Raw genomic sequence first — 11,020 nt, 5'->3', positions numbered from 1 at the left:
GTAAGGGTATTATATAAACCCATTCGTAGGAGTCAGTTTTATAATTCATTCAAGTGTGTCTTGTGTTTATTCATGAGTCGAATTTAATAAAGAAAAGAGTCGTTCTTGTTCCGAACAAATTCGTGTGTCGAGTGTAAACTTCAGGTTTTGATTTCACTTGTGATCAGTTCAACAATTACCTAAAAAACATTTAGCACAAATGATAGAATTAAGGAAATGCAAACAATTGGGCTTAAGGAAAAAAGAAACTGTGTTAAGAACAATTGTGGGAGGGATCAGTCAATGTTGCAAATCCCACTGCACATTTCTGGTAGAAGGCTTCTAAGATGGTATGTATATATGCAACAAGTCAAAATAGGTCGCTTTTATAAATTTGCCAACTTAAACCTGTCCAAATGGGTCAACAGTCGGCACCACCCACGACCATTTTCTGCGCCACCACCATCGCCATCGTCAACCTTGTCACAAAGCAACATATGAACAGGTAAGTTGCTCGATTCTTCATTTCAAAAGGCTAAAAACTGTCGTCTACGTAGGCAAAAGAGCCAGTAATTCAAAGTAGGGTTGAGCAGATTACTGAAACAACCAAACCGTAACCGAAATGACCGAAAAAACCAAATCAAAAAAACCGAACCGAAACAAAAACCGACAGTTTGGGTTTTGGATTTTTAATAACCGAAAATTTTGGTTCGGTTTTCGGATAACCGAACCGATAAGTTATAATAGGAGGCCAAATCCATATAATTTTATGTTTAAGCTTAAGTTGTTTAATATGTTGTTTGTTTTTTAAGAGGTAAAATGTTTGCAGTATGCGGACCACATCTGCAGACATCTGTAGAAAAAGAGGTGGACCAAACCTCTTCAGTATGCAAGAAGAAGGCTGTTTGTTTTTTAACGTATGTTGAATTCTAAAATAAACTGGCGGTGGTGGGTGGTGGACGTGGACGACGGATAGTGGTGGTGGACGGTGGTGGTAGACGGTGGTGGAAGGTGGTGGATGGTGGTGGTAGTGATGAACGGTGGTGGGAGGAGGACGGTGGTGGTGGAGGTGATGGACGGTGGTGGGTGGTGGGCAGTGGTGGTGGTGGTGTTTAACCCTCTACAGACCTTATAAGATCTTAGAAGTGGTTGGGCCAAGTCTGCACCAAAAAGAGCTCTCGCAAACGTTTTTTTTAATGAAACGTCTTCGGAAAAACAAACAATCTGCAAATAGCAATGTCTGCGCGGTGAAGACAGAACAGCCTGCGCGGATCTTTTTTAGAAAAACAAACACCACCTAAGTGTTTAAACATGCTATTAAGAATTATTAATTTTATTCTTCATTGTAAAATATTTATAATAAAACATTAACATGTTTATTTATCATTGAAATGATTTATCCATTGTTACAAGAAATAATAAAATTTAACATAAAAATTAAATGATATTTAAAGTATTACAAAAGAAAACGTCTTAATAAAAAGTTTTGAAGAAACATTAAAATAGATTAGAAAGTTAGGTTTATGTGAACAATATTAATTAAAAAGACAAAATATATTAACTTAAATGTAAATATTTAAGAAGGATTTTTAAACTTTGAAATACACATTTTATTTCTGAATCTTACGCAATTAGTTTCAAAAACCGAAAAAACCGAACCGTTGCTAAAACCGAAAAACCCAAAACCAAACTGTTTTAAAAAGCCGAAAACCGAACTTTCGATTACGGTTTTCGTTTTACCCGAAAACTGAACCGAACAGAATCGTGCACATCCCTAATTCAAAGAACCCAAGACACATGTTACAAAAACAATATAAATCAGAAAAAGACTCTTGAAATAGACTTATTTCGGTTCTTAATTAAATCAACTTTGAGTTTACCTAATTAGCTTCTAATTACAACCCATGACTGCATCAAGTATAAAGTGATGAACTTTAATAGTGAAACATTATGCAGTTATAGCGATCCAAAATCTAATAGCGGTCAAGGTCCGCTATACGATATATAGCTTATAGCGGTGGTATAGCGGTAAATTTTATATCATGAATAATTTATGTTTATATATATAAATAGGGAAAAATTCTATGTAGAACACTAAATATTGCAAGAACACGCAGAACAAAATGAATCATCCATTTTTTCAATTATAAAACCTTAATAGTAAATGAAAATGTTACAGATATAAGATTTATTGTTTCTCGCATTATAATTCAAAACAAAAAAAAACGAAAAATTAACGGTTTTTTTATGTAACCTATACATATGTAGGTTATGTATAGGTTAAATTACCTACATATATGTAGGTTGTATTTAGGTAAAAATATATGATTTTTTATGTATATACAATACACATATGAATCATAACATTGAAAAAAATATGAACCTTAAATCCCAAAATTGAGTGATTTAGAGTTGTTTTTTCCGCAATAATTAGTGTTCTATAATGCTCTTCATCATATATATATATATATATATATATATATATATATATATATATATATATAGAGAGAGAGAGAGAGAGAGGCCGGTTAATGTACAAAATGTATTAACGTACATTGCGTACGCGAGACATTAGCAACATGCAAAATTTGGTTTACGTATATATGCACATGCGATTTCATTTAATATACAACCACTTCATATACATAACATGCGACTTTGATATATACACACATGCGATTTTCAATTTTTGTGAAATATAGCATGCGATTTTGCCATCGCGTACGTAATGTACGTTAAGGCCAATTAAATACTTTCTATATAATGTACGTAATGTACGTTAAGGCCAAACATGGTGTAAAAACGGCGCGTAAAAAACTGTAACGCCCAGCGTCCCTAAACTTTAGACACTTGGCAAGATCAGTCCCTGAACCTCTAATTAGTTGTCAATTTTGGTCCCTGTAGTTTTATGGAGTTGATGTTTTGACACTTTTGGTTTGAATCTTGTTGATACTTGATGCTTGACACTATGATGCTTGATTCTTTATTCTAGATGCTTGGTTCTTGACACTTAAACGATGAGACTTGATACTTAAAGTAGATACTTGATTCTTGATACTATGGAAACTAGATTCTTTATGATTCTTGATACTTAGACTCTTGATTCTTGATACTTGGACTCTTGATTCTTGATGCTTGAGAAACTATGATTCTTGACTCTTGAAACTTATTTGGTGCTTGACTCCTTAGACTCGTGGAACTTGATTCTTGGTTGAACGAGAGACTGGAGCCTTGTCACTGGCGGAATCTATGAAACTTTGAGACTTTAGTGTTTATGATGTAATCTAATTATAAGATACTTCTACCCAAACCATACGCAATGCAACGCTTAATCTAACTCGCTAATCGAATAAAAAACGGGAACGCAGAAGGATTGGATTGGCCAGAATGGCAATCCGATCAGATTGTCATCCGATCGGTCTGTCATCCAATCGGACTGTCATCCGAACGGACTGTCATCCGATCGGACAGCAATCCGAACGGACTGCTATCCGACCTGTGCGCCCTTACCTCCTTCACTCACCCTCACCCTATAAATAGACCTGTCACATCACCCTTTTCAGTGATGTGACAGCTCTGCTCGACCAGAGACGCTATTCTCCGTCTTTCTTCATTATCTTGCCGATTTCGGTACGTTTTGCACTAGATCTTTGTACTTTCTCGCTCAACACATCACCCTCTACGTGATTCTCACTTAAAATCACGCTTTTCACCGTGAAATCTCTCAGATCTGAGATCTTGAGGAAGATGTCATCATGGGGGTTTGTACAAACTACCATATGACGTCACTCTTGGTGAGGTCTAGCTAAGATCTAAGAGATTCCATGCTTATTTCATTAAATCTAAGCTAAATCTAAGAGTCTTTATACTAAAACTTAAGTTCATCATCTTTTCTTCAAACTTTTGATTTACTTCGGTCATAAAAGGGACTGAACAGGCTGTAGACTTGATGGGTGGTCTGGAGTTGGTTTAGGAACGGATTGTTCACTGAGTAAGACGATCACAGGATGGATTCCGGCATAAACCCGTCACTAACATACAAACGGGTCGGACAGGGGTGATTCCTGACCGATCAGAATGACTGTGAAACGATAAGTTACTGTTGCCGTAGTACATGCCGTGACGTCACCATTAATCTTCAACTTAGTAATTTTTACAAAAATGTTAAATAAGAACAAGAGTCGCCGGACAGCCACCTTATCAGGTGACACTTGTCCTTGAATCTTGAAACTTCCCAACACTTAGAAATTTATTTAGAAACATGAAACTTTGGAAACCTTTGATCGAATGGCAGCCCGAACGGACTGCCGTCCGATCGAGCAGCCATCCTAGTTCCCTTCACTTATGAAACTCAAACCAAGTGGCAGCCCGATCGGATGACCATCCGATTGGGCAGCCATATGTCTCTTCACCAATGTGTGTCATTCGATCGACCGGTAATCCGATCGTATAGCCATCCGATCAGACAACCATCCGATCCAATGACAGTTTCCAACACTTTGCGTAATCTCGTTATTTTGCCCGACTCTTATCCTGTTGTAATCTAATCAGGCTTATTCTAAAAGAGCTCCCTTTGATCCAATAACAGTTACGACTGTTAAGCAATCACTGTGAGTATACTCAATCCCCTTTTTACTTTAAACTTTTGGGGTGTAACATGTATTCTATGAAACTTAAACTTGAATCTTGAAACTTATACTCTATCCTATGTGAACATGAAACTTGTGATTCTTGATTCTTGACTCTTTGTGCTATGTGACGTTTAATCCAGAGTGTGTAGTTCCGCCTTAACAATAGTAGCGCTATAGGAGTAATGCACATCCCCGTTAGTCTTTGGGGTATTGTTAGGAGGAGACATATAACCTCCCACTAAACTTTGGGAAAGGCACTTAACGCATTGGAAACTTGGGCTATCACTGCGTGGACTGCGACACTAGCATGGCTGAAACTATTTTATTGCTTACATTATGGATATGAGTTGTTTTAATCTACTATTCTATTATCAAACTTGTATACTCGCCAATACTTTTGTATTGATATTTTAATACATGTTGCAGGCTGATAGGATGCTTGGAATGCATGGAATTCAACTAGGAGATGCTTAGAAACGTCGCCTAGTTAATATTAGTCTTTTGAACAATTTGAACAATTTATGATTTGGGTTTGTAATGTGATGCTTGTGAACGCTTAGTGCTTGCACCCTGATGTTTCCGTCATCGGTTGGGGTGTGACAAAAACGGCTCGTAAAAAAAACGGGTGATAAAACGGCGCGTAAATATGGGGCGTAAAAACGGCGAAAAAACGGGGCGTAAAAAACCGTGCGATAAAACGGCACGCAAAAAATGGGGTGTAAAACGGCCCGTAGAAAAACTGCGCGTAAAAAACGGCTCGTAAAAACGTTTTTGTGTAAAAAATCTTGAAAAAAATCTGATTTTAAAATTTTGTTTAATAAAAAAATATGATTTTTAATAAAAAGCATTTAATGTAATGAGACAAAAAATGTAATAAAAAACAATAAATATAATATGACCAAAAAAAAACAAATTTACTTAAAACCCTTTTGACATTAAAATATTAAAAACATAATAATACAAAAAGAATTTTTTAATGGTTTAATTACTTTTAATCTTATCCATCCACTTCCAAGATCTAATGATTGGAAAGTGGTTCTCACGGTTTTCGCAACTGGTGGTGATATATATAAAATATTAATAGTAATATCAAAATCCGATTTAAGAAGTCCAACTACGAGTAGCGATTTAGGATTTATGGAGTGGAAGTCCAACGATTTCTAGATTTGAGTTTTATTTTGTTGAACGTTGAAGAATCAGGCAACCAGCGTCCAATGAAGAAGACTTTAGGCCTCGATTTAGGTTTAATTTTGGGTTTGCGCCTTTATTTTTGGGTATATTTCAAACAAATAGTTGATTAATGTGGGTTTTTGGGCTGAAATATAAAAACCACTAAAAGCAATGCTACGACCGCTATATGGGTTTCAGAATAACAGCCAAATAGTGGCCTTTAGCACCACTAATAGTGGAGCCACTAAGACATCGTATGTCCGCTAAGCGCTATAGCACACTATTGACTATATAGGTGAAACATTTGCGTTATGTTTATGGCAAGATTAGTCTTCTTTGAAATTACTCTATTGCCCATTGTATGGTGGAGTATCAAGAATTGATTGAAGGGCAATAAGGGAACCCGAGAAGTTAAGAATTGGTTATGATAAGTATGAAATCATTATATATATATATGGAACCCATTAAGTGGAAGTTACCTTTGAAATCAATATCATCCGTTCGATCATGCTGAGATTAAATCTCAGCCCTTTAAACTCCCAAAGATAACTGCTCTAATGGCAGTTCAGGGAGGTTATTGGGAGTGTTCCTCCTGGTGGTTTTGTTCCAAAATTTTCTGCCCATTATCACCATGACTCAACCTTGGCACTTCTTTACGGTTTCTCTAGCCGGTGGTTAGGTCCATCTTTTCCTGCCCATGATCTTCTCAACTCACTCCTACAATCCTGGTAAACTGTCTATTTTAGGGTTTGAAGAGGTTAACTGTAGATGGACTACTGCGGTTGGGGAAAGAAGGAAATACGAAGTAGAGTTCTCCTGGATTCCATCAATTGACGACGGTTCCCCCATGCTCTCCTAATTGCAGGTCCGCCTATTTGTGCTTCTCACCCACCTATAAATCTATCGTCCCATCTCCAAGTAAAAAAAGCGAATGAAGAAAGTAGATACGAACTACGATTGATGGAGTGAGCAGGGGTCGATATAATTGATCTAGGGTTCCACCCACAAGTTAAGGTAATAAGTTCTTAGTCTCAAATCGAATTTTTTTATATGATCTAGGGTGTTGTAGCGGCGAAGAGAGGAGGCCTGATGACGTTAAGGAAGCTTTGAAATTGAGAAGATTGGGGAAAATTTTCAATTTCATCTTCAATTGACACCCTGTACGTCCATCATCAATTGGCACACATCTACCAATGATATGCTTGGTATTACATTAACAAGTTGATACGTACATACGAGTTCTTATATTTATATTTAATTTTGTTCATAACAGCTTCATGCACCATGAAAGAGATGGAGAAAATTAATGTTACATTTTTTTTCATGTTATTGTAGGTAGATGTTGCTATTATTAAGGTTGGATTAGGAGGAAAGAGGGATGCACCTAATGTGGTATCCAAGTTTAATAAAAGAAAATTCATAATTCTACATACAAAGAAGGTGTCTAATATGATCCACATTTTTTCCCGGATCACGCTACTAGGGTATGACCACACATAAATCCTTGGTATGGCCATTCATTGTATTATTTTATACTGATTTGTTATTCCCAGGAATCAATTATATCTATGTAGAATTTACATTGTATAGCTGAAGTTTGAATATAATATTATTCATATTTTGTAAATAAATATGCATGAGCAGGTAATACTTTGAATAAATTGCGGGACAGAATGCTAAGGTGCCTTTTCAAGCGTCAGTATTGAACTTGCTTTCATATTAAGCTATATGGGGCATCAAAGAACTGGTCACTTTGAAGTGAAATCGTAGATCTGACCATAAGCATGGTAAAAGGGAAACAGGTGGATCAAACATGTACTTCTTTTAGTTTGGGTTCACAAAATGGATGGGTCAGGCGGGTAATCTGATAAAAACGATTTTCCCTTTCCGACCGGTTGACGAAAGTTGTTATCCAGTGTTTTACAATATCTTTTGGATGAATTTGTATCCATAAATAATTCTGATTCTACTCTTTGTGTTAACTGGTCTGTTGGGTTAATCTTGATGTTACGGATTGTGTACGGGTCAAGTCGGTTACCGGTTTTGTTTAAATGGGTCACCAAATAGAAAACGGGTCATGGGTCGACATCTTATCGGTACGGGTGATAGGTACAGTTCATCTACGGTTGACTAGGAAAGTAGGAGCTGAACATGGAGTTTGTGAAACACGTTTGAAAGGTGAGCGTTGCAAGTTTGTTGCATTAGGAAGATGTGGACTGAGTTTTTCGCATGTGCTTATTTAGTTTATTATAAATACGAGTATTTGTTCTTTTGCTATGTACCCCATTTTTCATATTCGAGTACAGAAGCTTTCACTTTTGCATTCTATTTCTTTTTCACTTGCATTACATACTACATATATGAGAGTTGAGTGTGTATAGAGTGTGAGTGTGGTGCCTGAAACCAACATGGTCACCCTAATTTACTAATGGTGGGTCTCTCCAACACATGAATGACCCTGGGTTGTCAGTTTGTTTTATGGTGAGGAGCATTCTTTACACTTTAAATGGTGGTATGTGATTCGAGTCATACAGTGCCACTATGCAAAATGGTTGCTTCTCCCTTCCTGATAACTGATTGGGTTCTTAATCAATTATAGGTACTATTTTTGAATCCCAGCATTGACATATTTTTAAAGATGACAAAATGGATGGGTCAAGTAACGGGTTAGCACCGCTACATTATTGGGTATGGGTTGGGTTTTCATTTTTCAAAAAATTCTGTAGAGTCCGTATGAGTAAATAGAGTTCTATGATCAAATAATAAAATTTTAGTTTGTTCTACTGTTTATTGGTTCATTTAGAATAATTTTTGAGAGATATTATTATATATTTTTCTTTCACTTGATTTGATACATGGTTATGATCAAGAGATATAAGCTAATATTGTTGTTGTTTGCAGCCAATTTTCAAGTGGATCAAGTTTAATGCAGTTCAAAAGGATTCAGGTTTGTTACCTATGCAGGTATCACATTTCGTTTGTAAGTAATTTTTGTGTTCTTTTTTAAAAGGCAGAATATTTTTGTAACTAGTATGGATGCGTTTAATACAAACTTAAAATACAATTTGTTAGTCTGTTAATGTATTTTTTTTATATATGATCTTCATTTTTTTCTATTCATCTTACAATTTGTCGGTCTGTTAATGTATCTTTTATTATTAATGCAAAATTCGGTTTCGTTTTGAAACTATTCGATACGAATTCTAACAATTTTGGTTCGGTTCATTTTGGGGTGTTAGGTTCAAAAGTATATCAAAATTGAGTTCCCAGTTTTAAGTTTTATTTTGTCGATTTATTTTATGTAAATAGAAATGAATAATATGAATTAATACAAGTTCACTGAGTTTGGAGGGGTGGTTCATTATAGACCAACTTAAGATAGATGCATACTTAGTCGCTAAATTATTAAGAGTAATGGATCCTTTGTCAATTATTATATGGCAAGTTAAATTTTTTTATTGTATTTTTATTTTCTTACTTAGCCGTTACTGGATAAAGTTGCATTAAGGTTTATTGGAATGTTGTGTATATGGGACTAAAACAAGAAGCTAAATGGGCAGGGCTAAAGCATTGAATGGCCAAGATGGGTAGAGATAAAGGATTGAACGGTTACATTGGGTGGCTAAAAACGTTAACTTCTTTTAGTGGACTCCACTTTACTAGAGTAAATCTCAAAGCTTCTTCATCTAGATTACCATTGTAGCTTGAAACTACGCTATCGTTTGATCGTTGCTGTATACTCGGTTATAAAGATTGCAGTGTATAACTGAATACCGAGAGCGAGACGATTCAGAGGCGTCCTGATTCAGTGTGTTCACGAGTTGGTTACGGCATCAATGAGGTAAAAAGAAACCCACACGCAATTACATGTTTTTGGAGCTTGCAATATGTTGTGCTTCTTTTATATACTTATGTCCTTCTGTTCGTATATATTTCTTCTTTTTTGTGTACTCACTTAAGTACTAATCATGTATATTTCATGAATTATGTTTAGATGTTGAACTCTTTGCTGGTTGTGGTCATCAGTCCATCCATAGAGTTTTTGTTGATTCTAGTATCAGTCATTATATAGCCAATATGGTTGGCAATGGCGCTTCCGAAACATATAGCTTGTATGCGAAGTGCTCAAAGCTCATGGTGTTGACCAAACTAAAAGGCATTGTGGTCAATACCTTTGTCTGGAATAGATAAGAAATAACAAAAAGGTTACTTGGTATTTTAGTCTTTTGCTATTATGCTAACTTTTTACTTTGATGTAGGTGCTCTTACAAATTTTGTATAATAGCTTCAACACAAGAGGTAATTCTTGGTACGTATAGTGGCCAACTACATGAAATTGTTTTTGATGAGGAAGACAAAAGGGAGAAATACATTGATTCTTTGTAATAGGTTAGAAATAGTAGTTTACCAATTGCCGCCCGAAGAAAGGATATTGTTTTATTTATTTATTTTTAAATCAAATGGGTATTTGGCTAAACCTAATACTTGGTGTTTTAAGAAGAATGTTCCCCTCGGAAAACACATGCCCTAGACGATGGTCCTCTCCGCCCACCCAGGCGGGCCCCTGAGTATGGCTTTGTATATGCTATTACCAAGTTGTTCCTTTTTATTTATGATCTTTACGTAATATAATTTGTTAAATGATGACACTAAATTGTACAATCTTTCGTAGTGAACTTATTTTTAATGAGTTGTACTTTGAGCATTAACAAAACTTTTTTTCTTATAGAATGCAATTCAATTTTGTGATGAAATTACGGCACTAAAGTATCCGACCATCAGTTGGGTATATTATCTAACTCTCTATTTTATTTCTTTTTGTTCATAGCCTCATTCATGTTGTCACTATATGAATAATATAATACATTAATGTAACCCGTCCACCGGACGTTAAGTCGGTCGTCGGCTCCTCCGGTACTTTTTACCTGAAAAACGGTTGTCGGAATCCATTGCCGCCGCCACTTGATGCTTCTGTTGCCGTGAAATAGGTGATCGGCCCCTCTCCTGTTCTCCGATCTCTCTCTCTCTCTTTGGACAGGGTAGCGGTGTGTGCGACGGGTTAAGATGAAGAGGGAGCTTGGGGTTGTGTGGGGTGACATGCTAGCAAGCACGGGACCCCTGTGGCCGGCCGGTAACCGGCACCGGTCGCCGATGAGAGGGGTGAAAGGGGATGTCGGCTGGAGGTGTGTAGATGTTTTAGGGTTTTTAGAATGATAAAGGAGTGAACACTGACTTATATT

The 11,020-nt window shown here is 36.3% G+C and overlaps 1 long non-coding RNA gene across 25 annotated transcripts; it reads left to right on the top strand.

Moving 5' to 3' along the window:
* Positions 1 to 6,294: 6,294 nt before the first annotated feature.
* On the top strand, positions 6,295 to 10,456 carry LOC110879010. 25 transcript variants are annotated; one of them, XR_004867428.1, is made up of 5 exons: positions 6,295 to 6,985; positions 7,116 to 7,287; positions 7,425 to 9,444; positions 9,533 to 9,621; positions 9,775 to 10,456. It is a non-coding gene; the product is annotated as an uncharacterized LOC110879010 (long non-coding RNA). The 25 variants fall into 25 exon arrangements; XR_004867431.1 differs by having other exon boundaries at positions 6,299 to 6,985; positions 7,425 to 8,760; positions 9,341 to 9,444; positions 9,533 to 10,456; XR_004867432.1 differs by having other exon boundaries at positions 6,300 to 6,985; positions 7,425 to 8,727; positions 9,341 to 9,444; positions 9,533 to 10,456.
* Positions 10,457 to 11,020: the final 564 nt, after the last annotated feature.

This window comes from Helianthus annuus, chromosome 9, assembly GCF_002127325.2.
Source record: "Helianthus annuus cultivar XRQ/B chromosome 9, HanXRQr2.0-SUNRISE, whole genome shotgun sequence".
NCBI classification, from domain to species: Eukaryota; Viridiplantae; Streptophyta; class Magnoliopsida; order Asterales; family Asteraceae; genus Helianthus; species Helianthus annuus.
Note: the sequence above shows the minus strand (reverse complement) of the source record. Positions and strands in the feature narration are given on the sequence as shown.